Source organism: Pelodiscus sinensis, chromosome 2, assembly GCF_052426305.1.
Source record: "Pelodiscus sinensis isolate ZL-2025 chromosome 2, ASM5242630v1, whole genome shotgun sequence".
Classification (NCBI taxonomy): domain Eukaryota; kingdom Metazoa; phylum Chordata; order Testudines; family Trionychidae; genus Pelodiscus; species Pelodiscus sinensis.
Window position 1 is genome coordinate 32,763,732 of NC_143053.1, and position 17,114 is coordinate 32,780,845.

General features: G+C 45.1%; 1 long non-coding RNA gene across 1 annotated transcript in view; it reads right to left on the bottom strand.

The window, feature by feature from the left end:
• Positions 1 to 635: 635 nt before the first annotated feature.
• LOC142826965 (uncharacterized) overlaps positions 636 to 17,114 on the bottom strand; it is a 29,500-nt gene continuing 13,021 nt past the window's right edge. Inside the window, exon 3 of the long non-coding RNA XR_016348693.1 lies at positions 636 to 794. This is a non-coding gene — a long non-coding RNA (uncharacterized LOC142826965). The remainder of the gene's footprint in view (positions 795 to 17,114) is intronic.

Sequence of the window (17,114 nt, forward strand, 5' to 3'; positions counted from 1 at the left end):
AAGAGGAGTGGCTGCCATGAGAAGAGAGGTTGAAAGGAGGGGTGAGTATGAGGGCTGGGGAGGGGATGGAACAAGTTGTGTGAGGGCACAGAGAGGTGTGAGGAGAACTGGGGCAGAGGATGGTGAAAGGGTGGGCAACAGGGAAGAAGGCGGCCAGGGAGGCAGGGGCCGTGAGGGAAAGGGGAGGGACCAGGAGGGTGCAGAGGGTAAGGGAAGGTGCAGATTCCAGGGTGATTGTGGGGGTGAAGCAGAAGGGCGGGCAGAGACAGGCACTAGAGAAGCAGAGCAGATGGGTAGAGGGAGGTGTTAGGAGAGGGGATGGGGATGGGCACAAGGAGGAAAGGAAGGTGCAGGGGTCAGAGAGGATGGGGAATGGGAGTGGTCCTAGGAGGGCTGAGGGAAGTGAGAAGAGTAGGAGCCAGCACAGCAGTGGAGGGTGAGAGGCAGCAGCAGTTACCAGGGGAGCAGATGGAGCGGTGGGAAGGTGGGAGATATGGCAGCATAGAGGAAAGGGGAGAGGTTTATAACTTGGGTGCCATAGTGGCACATCTGAACAAGCACACATGAACTCAGTAATAGTGCACAAGAGAAAACTCACTCCATTCATCGATGGACAATCTTAAAGGGAACACTTGTGATAAGTACATGAATCTAATATGGCACAGAAAAGAAAGTTGCCTAGTGGCATGGTAGATATTTTTAGGTCTACTAAAAACATGCTTGTATAAACACATGCCAGACATTATATCACAACTTACCTCTTAAAATATTTTTTCATTTTAAGCGATCCAGTTCTGCAAACACAACAGATAAAAGCTGTACAAAATTAAACATTTGTCTTGTTTCAATACACCATTAACAAGATTATATTTTATATTTATCGGCATATTTAAAGAAATTTGGAACATTCAGCTACAGAAAGAGATGGAGGAAATAGCTCTACAATCTTAGGATGCCAGAGTGGGACATATCTATATCAAACTATGAACTGTCTTAGGAACTCCATTTGATATTATGTGCTGAATACATATCTAAATTTTTCCAAAACAATTTACTAAATTGCATCCCAGCAAGCCACCTTGCCCAAAGTAGAATCATAGAACTAGAAGGGACCTCAAGAGGTCATCAAGTCCATTCCCCTACCCTCACAACATGGCCAACCACTTTCTAAATCATCCCTGACAGGTGTCAACCTAACCTAATTTTAAATATCTCCAGTGATGGAGATTCCACAGCCTCCCTAAGGGTATGTCTACACTACAACGTTAATTTGAACTAACTTAACTAACGGATCCAGACTAAAAAACTAGCTCGAATTAGCGTTTTGCTAATTCGAACTAGCATGTCCACATTATGTGTACCCTGAACCGGGCTTAAGGATGGCCGGAAGCAGTGCCGGCAGGGCATCAGAGGAGGACTTAGAGCGTGGAGAAGCTGTCTCAGGCTAGCCGAGGGCTGTGCTTAAAGGGTCCCGACCCCCCCCGGACAGACAGTTCTCAGGGGTTCCCCGCTTGCAAAGCAGTCCTGGCTTGGAGTGCCCGGAGTACCCACACTGGGCACATCACAGCACTCGGCCATCAGACCGGCTGCACTTGCCGCAGGCTGCCATCTGGGGAGAGGAGGCAATTGGGGGGCTGCAGGAGAGCTTCCACCCCCAGAAGCCCGCAGAGCCAGCCCAGTCCTCCCCATCGGGGCGCGTACCCCATTCCTGCCTCACCTCCTTCCACTTACCCTTCCCTAGCCCCTGTTCTTATGTACAAAATAAAGGACAATTGTGTTCAAAAATAGAATCTCTCTTTATTGAACAAAACTGGGGGAGACTGGGAAAAGGAGGTGGGAGAGGGGAAGAGAGAGGCTGGGAGAGGGGAGGGCAACTAAAATGATCAGGGGTTGGGAACAGGTCCCATATGAAGAGAGGCTAAAGAGACTGGGACTTTTCAGCTTAGAAAAGAGGAGACGGAGGGAGGACAGGATAGAGGTCTCTAAAAGCAGGAGTTGGGTGGAGAGGGTGCATACAGAAAAGTTCTTCATTACTTCCCATAATAGAAGGACTAGAGGACACCAAAGGAAAGGAATGGGTAGCAGGCTTCAAACTAGTAACAGAAAGTTGTTCTTCACAAAGCAAATAGTCAACCTGTGGAAGTCCTTGCTGCAGGAGGCTGTGAAGGCTAGAACTAGAACACAGTTTAAAGGGAAGTGAGATAAAGTGATGGAGGTTGGGTCCATGGACTGCTATTAGCCAGGAGGTAGGAGTGGTGTCCCTGCCCAAGGTTTGTGGAAGGCTAGAGAGGGATGGCACGAGACAAATGGCTTGGTCACTGTCTTCGGTCCATCCCCTCCAGGGTCCCTAGGGTTGGCTGCTGTTGGCAGACAGGCTACTGGGCTAGATGGACCTTTGGTCTGACCCAGGACGGCCATTGTAAGCTCAGGGTCGGGGGTCTCAGTGGACCCCCTTGATTCTCTTGCACACCTGCTCCTGAGTGTCCAGGCTGGCAGCTCTCCTGCCCTAGCCGGCCACTTTCCTGTGCCTAGTGCGGAGATCGTGGACAAGGTCCACGATGTCTGCACTAGCCCAGGTGGGTGCCCGCCTCTTGTGGTCCCGGGCAAGCTCCCGGGAGCCACCAGCCTGGTCCCGGGAAGAGGGGGAGGACTGGGGGGCATCGGGTGGGTGGCTCAATCCGTGCCAGGTGCAGGGTCTGCTGGCTGGGTGCTGGTAGCTTGCACCTGGCATGGGCACCATAGCCAGCCTGTGCCCCTTTAAGCGGTCCGGGGCCGGGAGGGAGAAAATAGAGTTTCCCTGGTGTTGGCCAGAGTGGCCACCAGGGAAACCTGGGGAGGGCTAGCCTCCCACTACTTCGAATAAAGGGGCTACACACCCCTTAATTCGAATTAGCTAGTTCAAACTAGGCTTAATCCTCGTAAAATGAGGTTTTCCTAGTTCGAACTATGCGCTCCGCTAGTTCAAATTAAGTTCGAACTAGCGGAGCGCTAGTGTAGCGCCTATGAAAGTTAATTCCAACTAACATCCGTTAGTTCGAATTAACTTTGTAGTGTAGACATACCCTAAGCAATTTATTCCAGTGTTTGACCATCCTGACAGTTAGGAAATTTTTCCTAAAGTCCAACATAAATCTCCCTTGCTGCAGTTTAAACCCATTGCTTCTTCTCCTATCATCAGTGGCCAAGGAAAACAAGTTTTCTCTCTCCACCTTGTGACACTCTTTTAGATATTTGAAAATTGCTATCATGTCCCCTCTCAGGCTTTTCTTTTCTAAACAAGCCCAATTCCATTAGCCGTGCCTCATAGTTCATGTTTTCTAGACCTTTAATCATTTTTGTGGCTCTTCTCTGGACCTTCCCCAATTTCTCCACATCATTCTAGAAAATGGTGCCTAAAACTGGACACAATACTCCAACTGAGGTCTAAACAGTTCAGAGCAGAGTAGAAGAATGACTTCTCACATCTTGCTCACAACACTCCTGTTAATGCATCCCAGAATCATGTTTGCTTTTTTTTTGCAACAGCATCACACTGTTACCTCATAAACACTGTCAAATCAAGTGTAAACATGTAATAAGAAAAGCAAAAAAAGATTTTGAGGAACAGCTAGCCAAAAACTCAAAAAGAAATAAAGTGTTTTTTAAGTACATTAGAAGCAGGAAGCCTGCTAAAAAGCCTGTGGGTCCCCTAGATGATCGAGCTATAAAAGGAGCAATCAAGGACAATAAAGCCATTGCGGAGAAACTAAATGATTTCTTTGCTTCAGTCTTCACGGCTGAGGACGTTGGGGAGATTCCGGAATCTGCACCATCCTTTGTGGGTGATGAATCTGAGGAACTCTCCCGGAATCAAGTGTCATTAGAGGAGGTTTTGGAACAAATAAAAAAACTTAATGTTAACAAATCTCCGGGACCGGATGGCATTCATCCAAGGGTTCTAAAAGAACTTAAATGGGAAATTGCTGAGCTATTATCTGTGGTTTGTAACCTATCCTTTAAATCGGCTTCCGTACCTAATGACTGGAAGGTAGCCAACGTGACACCAATATTTAAAAAGGGCTCTAGAGGCGATCCTGGCAATTACAGACCGGTAAGTCTAACTTCAGTACCGGGCAAATTAGTCGAAACAATAGTAAAGAATAAAATTGTGAACCATGTAGAAGAACATAATTTGTTGGACAAAAGCCAACATGGTTTCTGTAAAGGGAAATCCTGTCTTACTAATCTATTAGAGTTCTTTGAAGGGGTTAACAAACATGCGGACAAGGGGCACCCAGTAGATATAGTATACTTGGATTTTCAGAAAGCCTTTGACAAGGTCCCTCACCAAAGGCTCTTGTGTAAATTACATGGCCATGGGATAAGAGGGAAGGTCCTTTCTTGGATTGAAAACTGGTTAAAAGACAGGAAACAAAGGGTAGGAATAAATGGTAAATTTTCAGGTTGGAGAGGGATAACTAGTGGTGTACCCCAAGAGTCTGTCCTGGGACCAATCCTTTTCAATTTATTCATAAATGATCTGGAGAAAGGGGTAAGCAGAGAGGTAGTAAAGTTTGCAGATGATACCAAACTGTTTAGGATAGTCAAGACAGAAGCAGACTGTGAGGGACTCCAAAAAGATCTCACCAAACTGAGTGATTGGGCAACAAAATGGCAAATGAAATTTAATGTGGATAAGTGTAAAGTAATGCATATCGGGAAAAATAACCCCAACTATACGTACTGTATGATGGGGGCTAATTTGGCTACGACAATCAGGAAAGAGATCTTGGAGTTATCGTGGACAGTTCTCTGAAAACTTCCACACAGAGTGCAGTGGTTGTCAAAAAGGCAAATAGGATGCTAGGAATGATTAAGAAAGGGATAGAAAATAAGATACAGAATATCTTACTGCCCCTGTATAAAACTATGGTACGCCCACATCCTGAATTCTGTGTACAGATGTGGTCTCCTCACCTCAAAAAAAGATATTTTGGCATTGGAAAGGGTTCAGAAAAGGGCAACTAAAATGATTAGGGGTTTGGAACGGGTCCCATATGAGGAGAGGCTAAAGAGACTGGGACTTTTCAGTTTAGAAAAGAGGAGACTGAGGGGGGATATGATAGAGGTCTATAAAATCATGAGTGGTGTGGAGAGGGCTGATAAAGAAAAGTTATTTATTAGTTCCCATAATAGAAGAACTAGAGGACACCAAATGAAATTAATGGGTAGCAGGTTTAAAACTAATAAAAGGAAGTTCTTCTTCACACAGCGTGTTGTCAACCTGTGGAACTCCTTGCCAGAGGAGGCTGTGAAGGCTAGGACTATAATAGAGTTTAAAGAGAAGCTGGATAAATTCATGGAGGTTAGGTCCATAAAGGCTATTAGCCAGGGGATAAAATGGTGTCCTTGGCCTCTGTTTGTCAGAGGCTGGAGAGGGATGGCAGGAGACAAATCGCTTGATCATTGTCTTCGGTCCACCCTCTCTGGGGCACCTGGTGCTGGCCACTGTGGGTAGACATACTGTGCTAGATGGACCTTTGGTCTGACCCAGTACGGCCCTTATGTTCTTATGACTCATGTTTAACCGATGACCCCTAAGTCCCTTTCAGCTGTAATTCTTCCTAGACAATGACTTCTCATTCTGTATGTGTGAAACTGATTGTTCCTTCCTAAGTGGATTACTTTGCATTTGTCCATGTTGAACCTCATCCTGTTTACCTCAGACCATTTCTCCAGTTTGTCCACATCATTTTGAATTTTGACCCTATCCTCCAAAGCACCTGTAACGCCTCCCAGCTTGGTATCATCTGCAAACGTAATAATCATACTCTGTGCCATCATCTAAATCATGGATGAAGATATTGAACAGAACCGGTCCCAAAACAGACCCGTGCGGAACCCCACTTGTTATGTCCTTTCAGCATGAGTAAGAACCATTAATAACTATTCTCTGAGAATGGTTATCCAGCCAGTTATGCACCCACCTTATACTAGCCCCATCTGGGTTGCATTTCCCTAGTTTGTTGATAAGAAGGTCATGTGAGACTGTCAAAAGCCTTACTAAAGTCTAGGTATACCAAGTCCATTGCTGCTCCCTTATCCACAAGGCTGGATATCCTATCAAAGAAAGCTATGAGATTGGTATGACATGATTTGTTCTTTACAAATCCATACTGGCTCGTATGTATCACCTTATTATCTTCCAGACCCATATGCGGTGGGAAGGAGGGAGTTGCAAAAGCACCTCTCCATGGTCCCCCAAGTAAGTATGCTGCGGCCAGCCAGGGAAAGGTAGGAGTGGTGCACTGTCCAAGCCTTCCCCCTCTGCTCTGGCTGGCTGGGGAGGGAGAGCTAGAAAATTGTATTTATTAAGAGTCCAGATAGCTGCTCTAAACAGCACTGTCTACATTGCTACTAGTGTGCCTTTCCTTACAATGAAATTAGCATATCTCCTATGAATTGTTTGCCTGTTCTTGCAGGCATTCATTGAGTCATCAACTAATGTGTGTTGAGTAACCATCTCTGATGTCTGGGTTTAGTCCAGACAGATTGTTAGTGAATGCTGAAGGGATATGCATTTTTTTCATCATTTTTATTTATTTTTATGGTGTCCCTAGCCTCTGTTTGCCTGAGAGGGGCTACAGAGGATAGACCACTTGATGGCTACCTGTTCTGTTCACTCCCTCTGAAGCACCTGGCATTGGCCACTGACAGAAGACTGGATACTGGGCTAACTAGACCTTTGATCTGACCCACTATAGCCATTCTTATGTTGTTATTTTCTTAGCCATGCTCAAAACTCCACAATCAGGGCCTTGCTGTAGGGCTCTCTGCAGTCCCTTCCTAGGAGAGGCCATTGTAGGAAGCTACATTTTCTCAGATGTCACTGGCTGGTTTAAAGGTGCTTGTCTGTTGTTGGCTGAACAATACTAGATCTCAGGAGTGTGCCAGATTCAGTGGGCTGAATCAGGACTCCTCTTTTCATTCTGGTTCATTGACTATTAGCAGCAGCAAGGGGGAAGGGTAAAAGGTTGAAGTCTGTTGACAATATAAATGAGAAAAGAACAGTGGTCTGGTTTTTCCCCTGGCCCTTTCCTTTGGGGGCTTATCACACACAGCACTCCAGACAGTTCATGCAGAGGTGAGATAAGTGAAATAGATCTACTATACAATAAGCCAGATAATCGCATTTTAACATCCTTAGTTCTGGCATCATTCTCAGTCAGGGTGGGATTTCCAGAAAGATGTTAGGTTTCAGAAAGTGATAAACAGGTTAGATATGCAGTCACTTTTCAAGTCCTGTCCCCAACTGGACCCCTTCCTCAGCACAATTTAGTAGCTAACAGCTGTGACCATTTGTACTAGTCCAGGAACAAGGCATTCCAAAGTTTACTTCATTTCACTGACAGACTGAGAGGTGAGACAGACATGATATGTCCACAGGGAATTGGACAAACCACCAAACTCCTGCTGTGCAATTTACCATGGCTTACTTTGAACAAGTGACAAAAGTCAAAGGGCCCCTGTTCTATCACCAACACTATAGGCACTGACTCCTAGGGTTGCCAAGTGCCCGGTATTGAACCGGAGTTCGGTGTTTTCGCCTCCTGTCCGGTAAAATTCAGGAAATACCAGATACCTAAAATGTCCGGTACTGTCTGATTTTTTCCCGGTCAGGAAGCGAAAATCCCGGACTGTCTGGCTCAATACAGAGGCCGCCTGGCAACCCTAGTGCTTACCGGGTTCCACAGGGGACCTGTCCGGCCCCACGCAGGAAAGCAAGATAGCGGGTGGCCGCTGGCAGCTTGTTAGGGATAAAAAGCCTCACCACACATTTCTTAAAGGGGCCATGCTGTTTGTTTGCTTTTGGCTTGGGTGGGAGTTTTTTTTTTGTTTGTTTGGTTGGTTGGTTTTTTTGCTTAACAACTCTCGGGGTCCTTTTTTTCCTCTGTATTTTTTCTGAAACATCTGGCAACTCTACTGACTCCCTGGAAGTTCTGGGGCTGGATCATCCACAGGAAATAAATAGTATACAGCATCAACTGCCAATCAGCTCTTCCCCCTCCCTCTCAACCACCCACTGAAATCAGCTGTTCAGTGGCACACAGGAAGTTCTGGGAAGAGGGCATGGAACAAGCATGGAGAAAGGCGAAGAGGGACAGGAAGAGGTGGGGCAGAGCAGACAGGAAGATGCTGGGTGCAATGGGGCCTTAGAGCAAGGGGTGGAGTTATTGTTACCATAGAACACTGGTTTCCAAGCCAGTGGTCCACAAAAACTCCTAGGGGGGGTCTGCATACTATGTCTAAGATTTCTAAGGGGTCCACATCTCTGAAAATTGTTAGGGATCTGCAAATGAAAAAAAGGTTGAAAACCACTGATTTAGGATGTCCTTCAATATCAGATTAGCTTATGGAATGGTAAATTATATTATATGAATTTAGTTGTTTCAGTCATTTCTCAATAGACAGGTTTTTGTGATAGGTCCATTCACTCATGTAACTTACTGGAAAGAAAGAAATCTCTATCTGCCTTTATGTCTGCAGCTATATGAAACATTCTGAACTAACTTTACATACACTATATATTTGATTCTTTACTTACAGTAGCAATCTTACAATACTTGAAAAATTCCAGAGAATGTAAGAGGTCAGATATTCCAATTCTCACTCTGAAACAGAACAAAAATTGACCAAAGGAAGAAAATAAACAGAGCTCTAATAAAAAATCTTGCTGTGGTGTGGAGAAGTTGACATTAGACCTATCCATTCATTAGTTAAGCTTTGTAAAGTGTTCTGTGCTATGTACATGCTATATATTATTAGCATGCCATTTATAACCTCAGTGAATATATGAATATTTTAACCAACACTGATAAAAAATAGATCATAGAATCATAGAACTGGAAGAGACCTCAGAAGGTCATCAAGTCCAGCCCCCTGCTCTAGGCAGGACCAATTCCAACTAAATCAACCCGGCCAGGGCTTTGTCAAGCCGAGACTTAAACACCTCCAAGGATGGAGACTCCACTACTTCCCTAGGTAACCCATTCTAGTGCTTCACCACCCTCCTAGTGAAATAGTTTTTCCTAATATCCAACCTGGACCTCTCCCACCACAACTTGAGACCATTGCTCCTTGTTCTGCCATCTGTCACTACTGAGAACAGCCTCTCTCCATCCTCTTTGGAACCTCCCTTCAGGAAGTTGAAGGCTGCTATCAAATCCCCCCTCACTCTTCGCTTCTGCAGACTAAACAGACCCAAGTCCCTCTGCCTCTCCTCATAAGTCATATGCTCCAGCCCCCTAATCATTTTGGTTGCCCTCCACTGGACCCTCTCCAATGCGTCCACATCCTTTTTGTAGTGGGGGGCCCAGAACTGGACACAATACTCCAGATGTGGCCTCACCAAAGCCAAATAAAGGGGAATAATGACATCTCTGGATCTGCTGGCAATGCTCCTCTTAATGCAACCTAATATGCCATTAGCCTTCTTGGCTACAAGGGCACACTGTTGACTCATATCCAGCTTCTCATCCACTGTAACCCCCAGGTCCTTTTCTGCAGAACTACTACTTAACCGGTTGTCCCCAGCTTGTAACTATGCTTGGGATTCTTCCGTCCCAAGTGCAGGACTCTACACTTGTCCTTGTTGAACCTCATAAGATTTCTTGTGGCCCAATCCTCCAATTTGTCTAAGTCATTCTGTACCCTATCTCTGCCCTTAAGCGTATCTACCTCTCCCCCCAGCTTAGTGTCAACCGCAAACTTGCTGAGGGTGCAATTCATCCCCTCATCCAGGTCATTAATAAAGATATTGAACAAAACCTTGCTGAGGGTGCAATTCATCCCCTCAGATCATTAATAAAGATACGGAACAAAACCGGTCCTAGAACCAAACCTTGGGGCATTCCGCTAGAAACCGACCGCCATCCTGACATCGAGCCATTGATCACTACCCGCTGGGTCCGGCCTTCTAGCCATCTTTCTATCCATCTTACCGTCCATTTATCCAATCCACAATCCCTTAACTTGCTGGCAAGAATATTGTGGGAGACCGTATCAAAAGCCTTGCTAAAGTCAAGGTATATAACATCCACTGACTTCCCCATGTCCACTGAGCCAGTTACCTCATCATAGAAGCTAATCAGATTGGTCAGGCACGACTTGCCCTTTGTGAATCCATGCTGACTATTCCTAATCACTTTCCTCTCATCCAAGTGCCTCAATATGGATTCCTTAAGGATCCCTTCCATGATTTTTCCAGGAACGGAGGTAAGACTGACCGGGCTATAATTCCCTGGATCATTCTTCTTCCCTTTTTTGAAGATGGGCACTACATTTGCCTTTTTCCAGTCATCCGGGATTTCTCCCAATCTCCACGACTTTTCAAAGATAATAGCCAAAGGCTCCACAATGACATTTGCCAACTCCCTCAGTACCCTCGGATGCACTAAGTCCGGACTCATGGATTTATGTACGTTTAGCTTTTCTAAATAGTTCCTAACCTGGTCTTTACCCACCACGGGCTGTCCATCTTCATCCCATCTTGCGTCACTTGGCGCAGAAGTCCAGGAGCCAACCTTGTCCGTGAATACAGAGGCAAAGAAAGCATTGAGTACTTCAGCTTTCCCCACATCATCTGTCACTAGGTTACCTCCTTCATCCATTAGGGGCCGCACACCCTCTCTGATCACCTTCTTCTTGTTAACATGCCTGTAGAAACCTTTCTTGTTATCCTTCACATCCTTAGCCAGTCACAATTCCATTTGCGCTTTCGCCTTCCTGATAACCCCTCGGCATTCTCAAGCTATACCTTTAAACTCCTCCCTGGTCATTTGTCCAAGTTTCCACTCTTTGTAAGCTTCCTTTTTGTGCTTAAGTTCACCAAGGATTTCCCCTATAAGCCAGTCCGGTCTCCTACCATGTTTGCCTCTCTTGCTACGCGTCGGGATGGTTTCTTTCTGTGCCTTCAATAAGGCTTCTTTAAAATACTGCCAGCTGTCCTGGACTCCTTTCCCCTTCATGTTAACATCCCAGGGGATTCTGCCCATCAGATCTTGGAGGGAGTCAAAATCTGCTTTTTTGAAGTCCAAGATGTGTATTTTACTACTCTCTTTTCTTCCTTTGGTCAGGATCCTGAAATCTACCATCTCATGATCACTGCTTCCCAGGTTGTCACCCACCTCCACTTCCCCTATTAGTTCCCCCCTGTTTGTGAGCAGAAGGTCAAGCTGCGCACGGCCCCTGGTCGGATCCTTCAGCACCTGTGTCAAGAAGTTATCCCCAACATTCTCCAAAAACTTCCTGGATTGCCTGTGTACTGCCATATAGGTTTCCCAGCAGATGTCAGGGTGATTAAAATCCCCCATGAGAACCAGGGCCTGCGATCTGGAAGCTTCACTCAGTTGTCCGAAGAAAGCCTCAGCTACCAAGTCTCCCACCAAGTCTCTGTTATCCCAATTAAATCATATTTCTTGGTCTGGGCCAGGGCCTCCAGTTCTTCCTGTTTGTTGCCCAGGCTTCTCGCATTAGTGTACAAACACTTCAGGTAACCAGTTGATCGTCCTATCTTCTCCATTCAAAACATGGGTCCTCCTTTCTTGCCCCTTCCTCTCTGCATTTCTTCCCGGTATCCGACTTTCCCACTCCCCTCAGGGTTTTGGTCACCGTCCCCTGACGAACCTAGTTTAAAGCCCTCCTCACTAGGTTTGCGAGCCTGCCCGCAAAGATGCTCCTTCCTCTCTCTGTTAGGTGGATCCCATCTCTTCCTAACAATCCTTGCGCCCAGAACAGAGTCCCATGGTCAAAGAAACCAAAGCCCTCTCTGCGACACCTGGAGAACTCCCTCTCTAAAGCCTCACTCAAACAGGGGAAAAAAAAAAACCCAACACCACCACACACCAAACAAACACAAGCTCAGCACACAGTAAGAAAGCCCCAATAACAAAACACACTTCCCTCAAGAGTCCTGTATCTGCTTCTCCTTCACCTGGAGAACTCCCTCTCAAAACTCCCTGTTAGCACTCACCTGTTCGCAAGCCAAAATAGTTACAGGCAGTCCCCGAGTTATGTGGATCCGACTTACGTCGGATCCCTACTTACGAACGGGGCTTTTCTCGCCGCGGAGGACACGGGCGGTGGGACCGCCCAGACGCGCCGCGGCCCCACGGCCCCTGTCCTCCGCGGCGACAAAAGCTGCTCCATGTCTCCCTAGTCTGCTGGGGGGGGCCCCCCAGAAGACCAGGGAGAAGCCACGGAGGACATGGGCGGCGGGACTGCCGGGACGCACCGCGGTCCCGCTGCCCGCGTCCTCCGCAGCGAGAAAAGCCACTCCGCATCTCCCTGGTCTGCTGGCGGGGGGGGGCGCAGCTAGTGCGCCCCCCCCCCCCAGCAGACCAGGCTTTTCTCGCCAACGCCTGGGGTAGAGCATCTGGGGGGCTGCCGGGTTGGTCCCACAGCGCCGAGGTGCGGCGCTACTAGACCAACCCAGCACCCAGCTGCTCTGCCCCAGCCGTCCCCAAGAGCAGCTGGAGTGCTGCCGGGTTGATCCCGCCGTGCCAAAGGTCGGCGCTACCAAACCAACTCAGCAGCACTCCAGCTGCTCTACCCCAGGCGTGTCCGATTCAGCCGCTGCTGGTTAGTTTCAACAGCGGCTGAATCTGGACACCTGGGAAAGAGCAGCTTGGACGCTGCCGGGTTGGTCCCTGCAGTGCCGCACCTCGGCGCTGCGGGGACCAACCTGGTAGCACCCCAGCTGCTCTACCCCAGGTGTCCCCAAGTCAGCTGCTGCTGAAACTGATCAGCGGCTGATTCCAGGAAGCCGGGGGCAAAGGAGCTCTGCCTCGGGCTTCCTGTAGTCAGCCACTGGTCAGTTTCAGCAGCGGCTGAATCGAGGACACCTGGGGTACCTGACTTACGTACAAATTCAACTTAAAAACAAACCTACAGTCCCTATCTTGTACGTAACCCGGGGACTGCCTGTATTTTGGAATGTTAAAAAGTCCTTTATGTAAACTTTTGCATTATTGAAAAACAAAAAAAAAACATTTAGTCAAAGAAAAAAATGAACCAACTTCTTTGTACTAACTATAGATATGATAATGTTTAAAAAAAAACTTTCAGGTTTAACCTGCTTTGATGCAGTCTCACTTTTCCACACAAGGTGGCAGCTTTCCTTTCCACATGCCAGTTGATTATCAGCCCATGCATTAAAACAGTTTTTCCCCATCTAGATCACAAAGGTGCCAGTGCTGATTAACAGTGCAAGCAACACTCATAGCAAAAGGTAACCCAGTGTTCTAGTCAATTTTAAGTCTCTCAGTAACACATTTTATACACTCCAGTATTGTGAGCTAGTGCTGTGCTCAGAATGAAAATTTAAAAAATCAGTTCAAGTCATTCAAAATGTTTCATGTTGACAATGCTGGATGTTTCTTTTCGATTATAACCTTTGAATCCTTTTAGAAATTTTAAAGTTGAAATTGACCAAATGTTCAAAATGAAAAGTTGTTTTAACTAGAAAACCCAGACTTGTTTAGCCTGAAAATATCCAGATAGGATGTTTCAACAATTAAAAAAAAATCTGAAAATGTTGGATTTCAAAGTCAACCTTGTTTCATGAACAACTTTGATTATGATGAGCCGACACGTTTTAGCAAATAAAAGGATTTGAAGAAAAGTCCCTGATCTGTACTGAACCACTGCACTAGCCTACGGTCATTGTAGTACCAGCATCTAGGGTGCAGTGTGTATTGCCCACAGGGCACTAGCACTAAGAGCTGCTAGAGAAAGGACTATGGCGATGGCCCTTGAAACTACCCTCTTCTCTCCTGTCTTTTGAGGAGTATCACAGGATGGACATTTCCTGTGATTAAAGTCAGTCCAGCTCTCCTGTGCCAGAGCTGGGCCTTTTAAGGGAGAGGGAGGCTGCACCTGAGCTAAAAGGGGTTTTCTGGCAGTTTCACTGAGAGCGGAATTGGGAACACACAGAACTGGTTGACAGAGAGAAAGGAAATGCCAGGGAGTGAGAAACATTTCTGCGGGAAAGACCTTGACACTGGAGGCCAGTGAGCAGGAGATGCTGGTGGGAAGCTATGATTGAGTTTGGACCTCGAGGCTAAAGTTAGAAGACTGAGCTCTGGGAGGAAGAGCTGGGAGGACTGGTTGCGTCAACACACGGGACAAAAGAAGAGCTCTAGTTCTGATGCAAGATGCCAGAGCTAAAAACAAACTTTTGTGTTGTGGGGAGGGACTTTATTTTATGACCCTGGTGATTGTTTTGAACCCTTTGTGTTATTAAACCAGCCCCAAGCAGCAGCAGTGATAATCCAGGGTAGATCCATAGTGAACACTCCTTCTGTCAGCCTGTAGAATACAAACACAGCTAGCCCCCTAGTGCAGGTGTAAAAAATAGTCTAGATCAGTAGCTTTCACACTTTTATCTTCACAACCCCAGTTGATGCCCATGACCCAGCATAATTATATCTTTTGACTAGAATGCAGGCTCCAGGGTGGGGCCGCAGGGATGAGGGTGAAGGGGGATGAAGGCTTTGCTTGGGAATGTGAGCTCTGGGGTGGGCCCAGAAATGGTGATTTGGAGTGCATGCTGTGGGAAGGGGACAATGGGGTTCAATATGTGGGCAGGGGCTCTGGGCTGGGACATGGGGGTGAGGTACAGAGGGTGCAGGCAAAAGAAAGTAGCAGTGTCAGGAGGAGAGAATGGTGAGGTCTCTTCTTCCCTAGAACTTCATAGGAGTATTTTGTTCTTTCTAGAGCAGGACACCATGGGTGTGTCTAGACCACATCCCTCTGTCGGCAGAAGGATGTAAATGAAGCACTTCGATAATGCAAATGAAGCCGGGATTTAAATATCCCATGCTTCATTTGCATAATCACGTAACGACACTATCGAAAAAGCCCTATTTCAAAATTGAAACCACAGTCTAGACGCAGTTCTTTCGAAAACGGGGTGCTTTTTCGAAAGATCCTGTAAACTTCAAAATCCCGGCTTCATTTGCACTTTCGAAGTGCTTCATTTACATCCCTCTAAAACACCCCACCAGATGTCAGTATGAGCTAGAAAATGGGAAGGACGATAGCTTCTCCTGGGGTTATTGAGAATGATAAGCATACTTGGGTCATACAAAAGACTGCTCTGAAAAATCGGAATTGAATAAAAAGAACATTTTTTAAAGATACACTCAAAGCTGTAGATTAAATTAAAAATAGAATTTGACAAAGGGCAAACTGGGAATTTGAACTGCAGTCTGATCCACACCCTGGATACTTGCATTCGTGAAGGGCTCCGCTCATTGTAGGCATTAAGGATCCTACTGGAAGAATCCTAATTAAATACCCTCTTTTAAACTTTTTCTAACAATCTCTTTCATAAGAAAATCAATCTATGCACATTTGGATAGAAAAACTGAAGATTATTCTATTCCTGGATTAATAATAGATAATTTTTAAAGTTATATTACCACAAGGTCACACAACTAATTATACAAAGCTGGTATAAACATCAAGAATGAATGAATTAATATAATGAATTGTCCTTGATCTCATACTAATCTCATACCAATAGAAGCTAGATCTTTCTATAATTATGCACCTTATCTATAGTGTCTTATCTATAGTCTTTGACTATTAGAAATTTCCAAGTTATACTTGGAGTAAACAGGAAAAAAATTGATTATTAGAGCTAGGAGAAAGTTTTCATCTGAAACATTTTTGGTGAAAAATGCAGATTCAGGAACTCCAAAATGTTTCATGAATTTGTGTTGTTTTCATATAATTATTCATCTTAAAAAAAATCCAAAAAAAGTTAAAATACTGTTTTATGTTTACTGAAAAAAATTGACATTTTATGACTGCATTTCAAAATTACCGTCAATATTATTTTTAAAAATCTGACAACGCTTAAAATCTAAATGAAATGTGTCATTTTGAGTTAAACAAAATATTTCATTTGATCCTAAATTCTTTTTTTTTTAAACTTTTCAATTAAAAAACTTTTCAATTTTTTTTTAAATTACTTTCTGGTTAACCCATTTTTTATTTTTCAGAATTTTTAACAGACCAAAAAATAAGCTATTCACATAACTCTATTTCTTATACTTTTGACAATATTAATTTTATTTATTTGTCTTGCAGAAAAGAGCAGCATGCTTTTATATATGGCGCTTTACATCTGCATACTCGTTGAGACAAAAACTCTCAGCAACTGGGCTCAGGTAGCATCACAATTCCGAAACAGGGAATGACCCTACAGATATCTAAGGCATTATCAGACAAACTGGACCACTGACAAGGGTAAGGGGGACAAAGAGGGCAACTGCCCTGGGGCCTGGCAATACAAAAGGGCCCAGAGCTCCCAGCCACTACTACCACCACTGCTGTGGCAGGTTCTTTAAATAGCTGCTGAAGTGCCATGCAGCCTGCTCCATATGGCACTAAGGGCCACCTTTGGGAGGCTAGTCCCAGCCCTACCCCTCCTGCATAAAGCCCTGTCCCTTCCAGGAGCACAGAGCTGGGCCACCACCTTCTTGCCCAGGGACTCAGTGAAGCTATTGGCCTCACTCAGTACCCAAGATACTGAACAGTAGCACCTAGAAAGAAAAGTGAACTGGAAACATGTAACACAACGCTTCCCAATTTTTATGAATGTAAATGATGAGTCCCAGTCCTATAGCTCCCATGCGTCAGTTTCAGTTTTCTGTAAATCATATTATACCTTTACTATACCAGAAACATAATTAGGGCATGTGATTTGCAGTTTTAACTGATAAACACTAATAAAACACCCTAAATGAAATCTGGCAATGGTTTCTTATATTGAATTCCTTGACTACTTCTGGTGTGATTACTAAAGAGCACTAATGTGTTGTTAATTGGTAAGACCTCTCTGATATGCACTAAAGGTTCCTTAGTACACTTTAATGTAATTCTGTTTGAAAAAATGCTAAGTTTCAAATTACATTAGGGAACATTAGAAAGGGATTACTCATTACAGTATATGCTACTGTAGTGAATAATTCTATAATATGCATACTATATATATATATATATATTACTCATTACAATATATACAAAGGGAAAGAAAGAAGGCACTGAAAAAAACTAATTTTTAGACA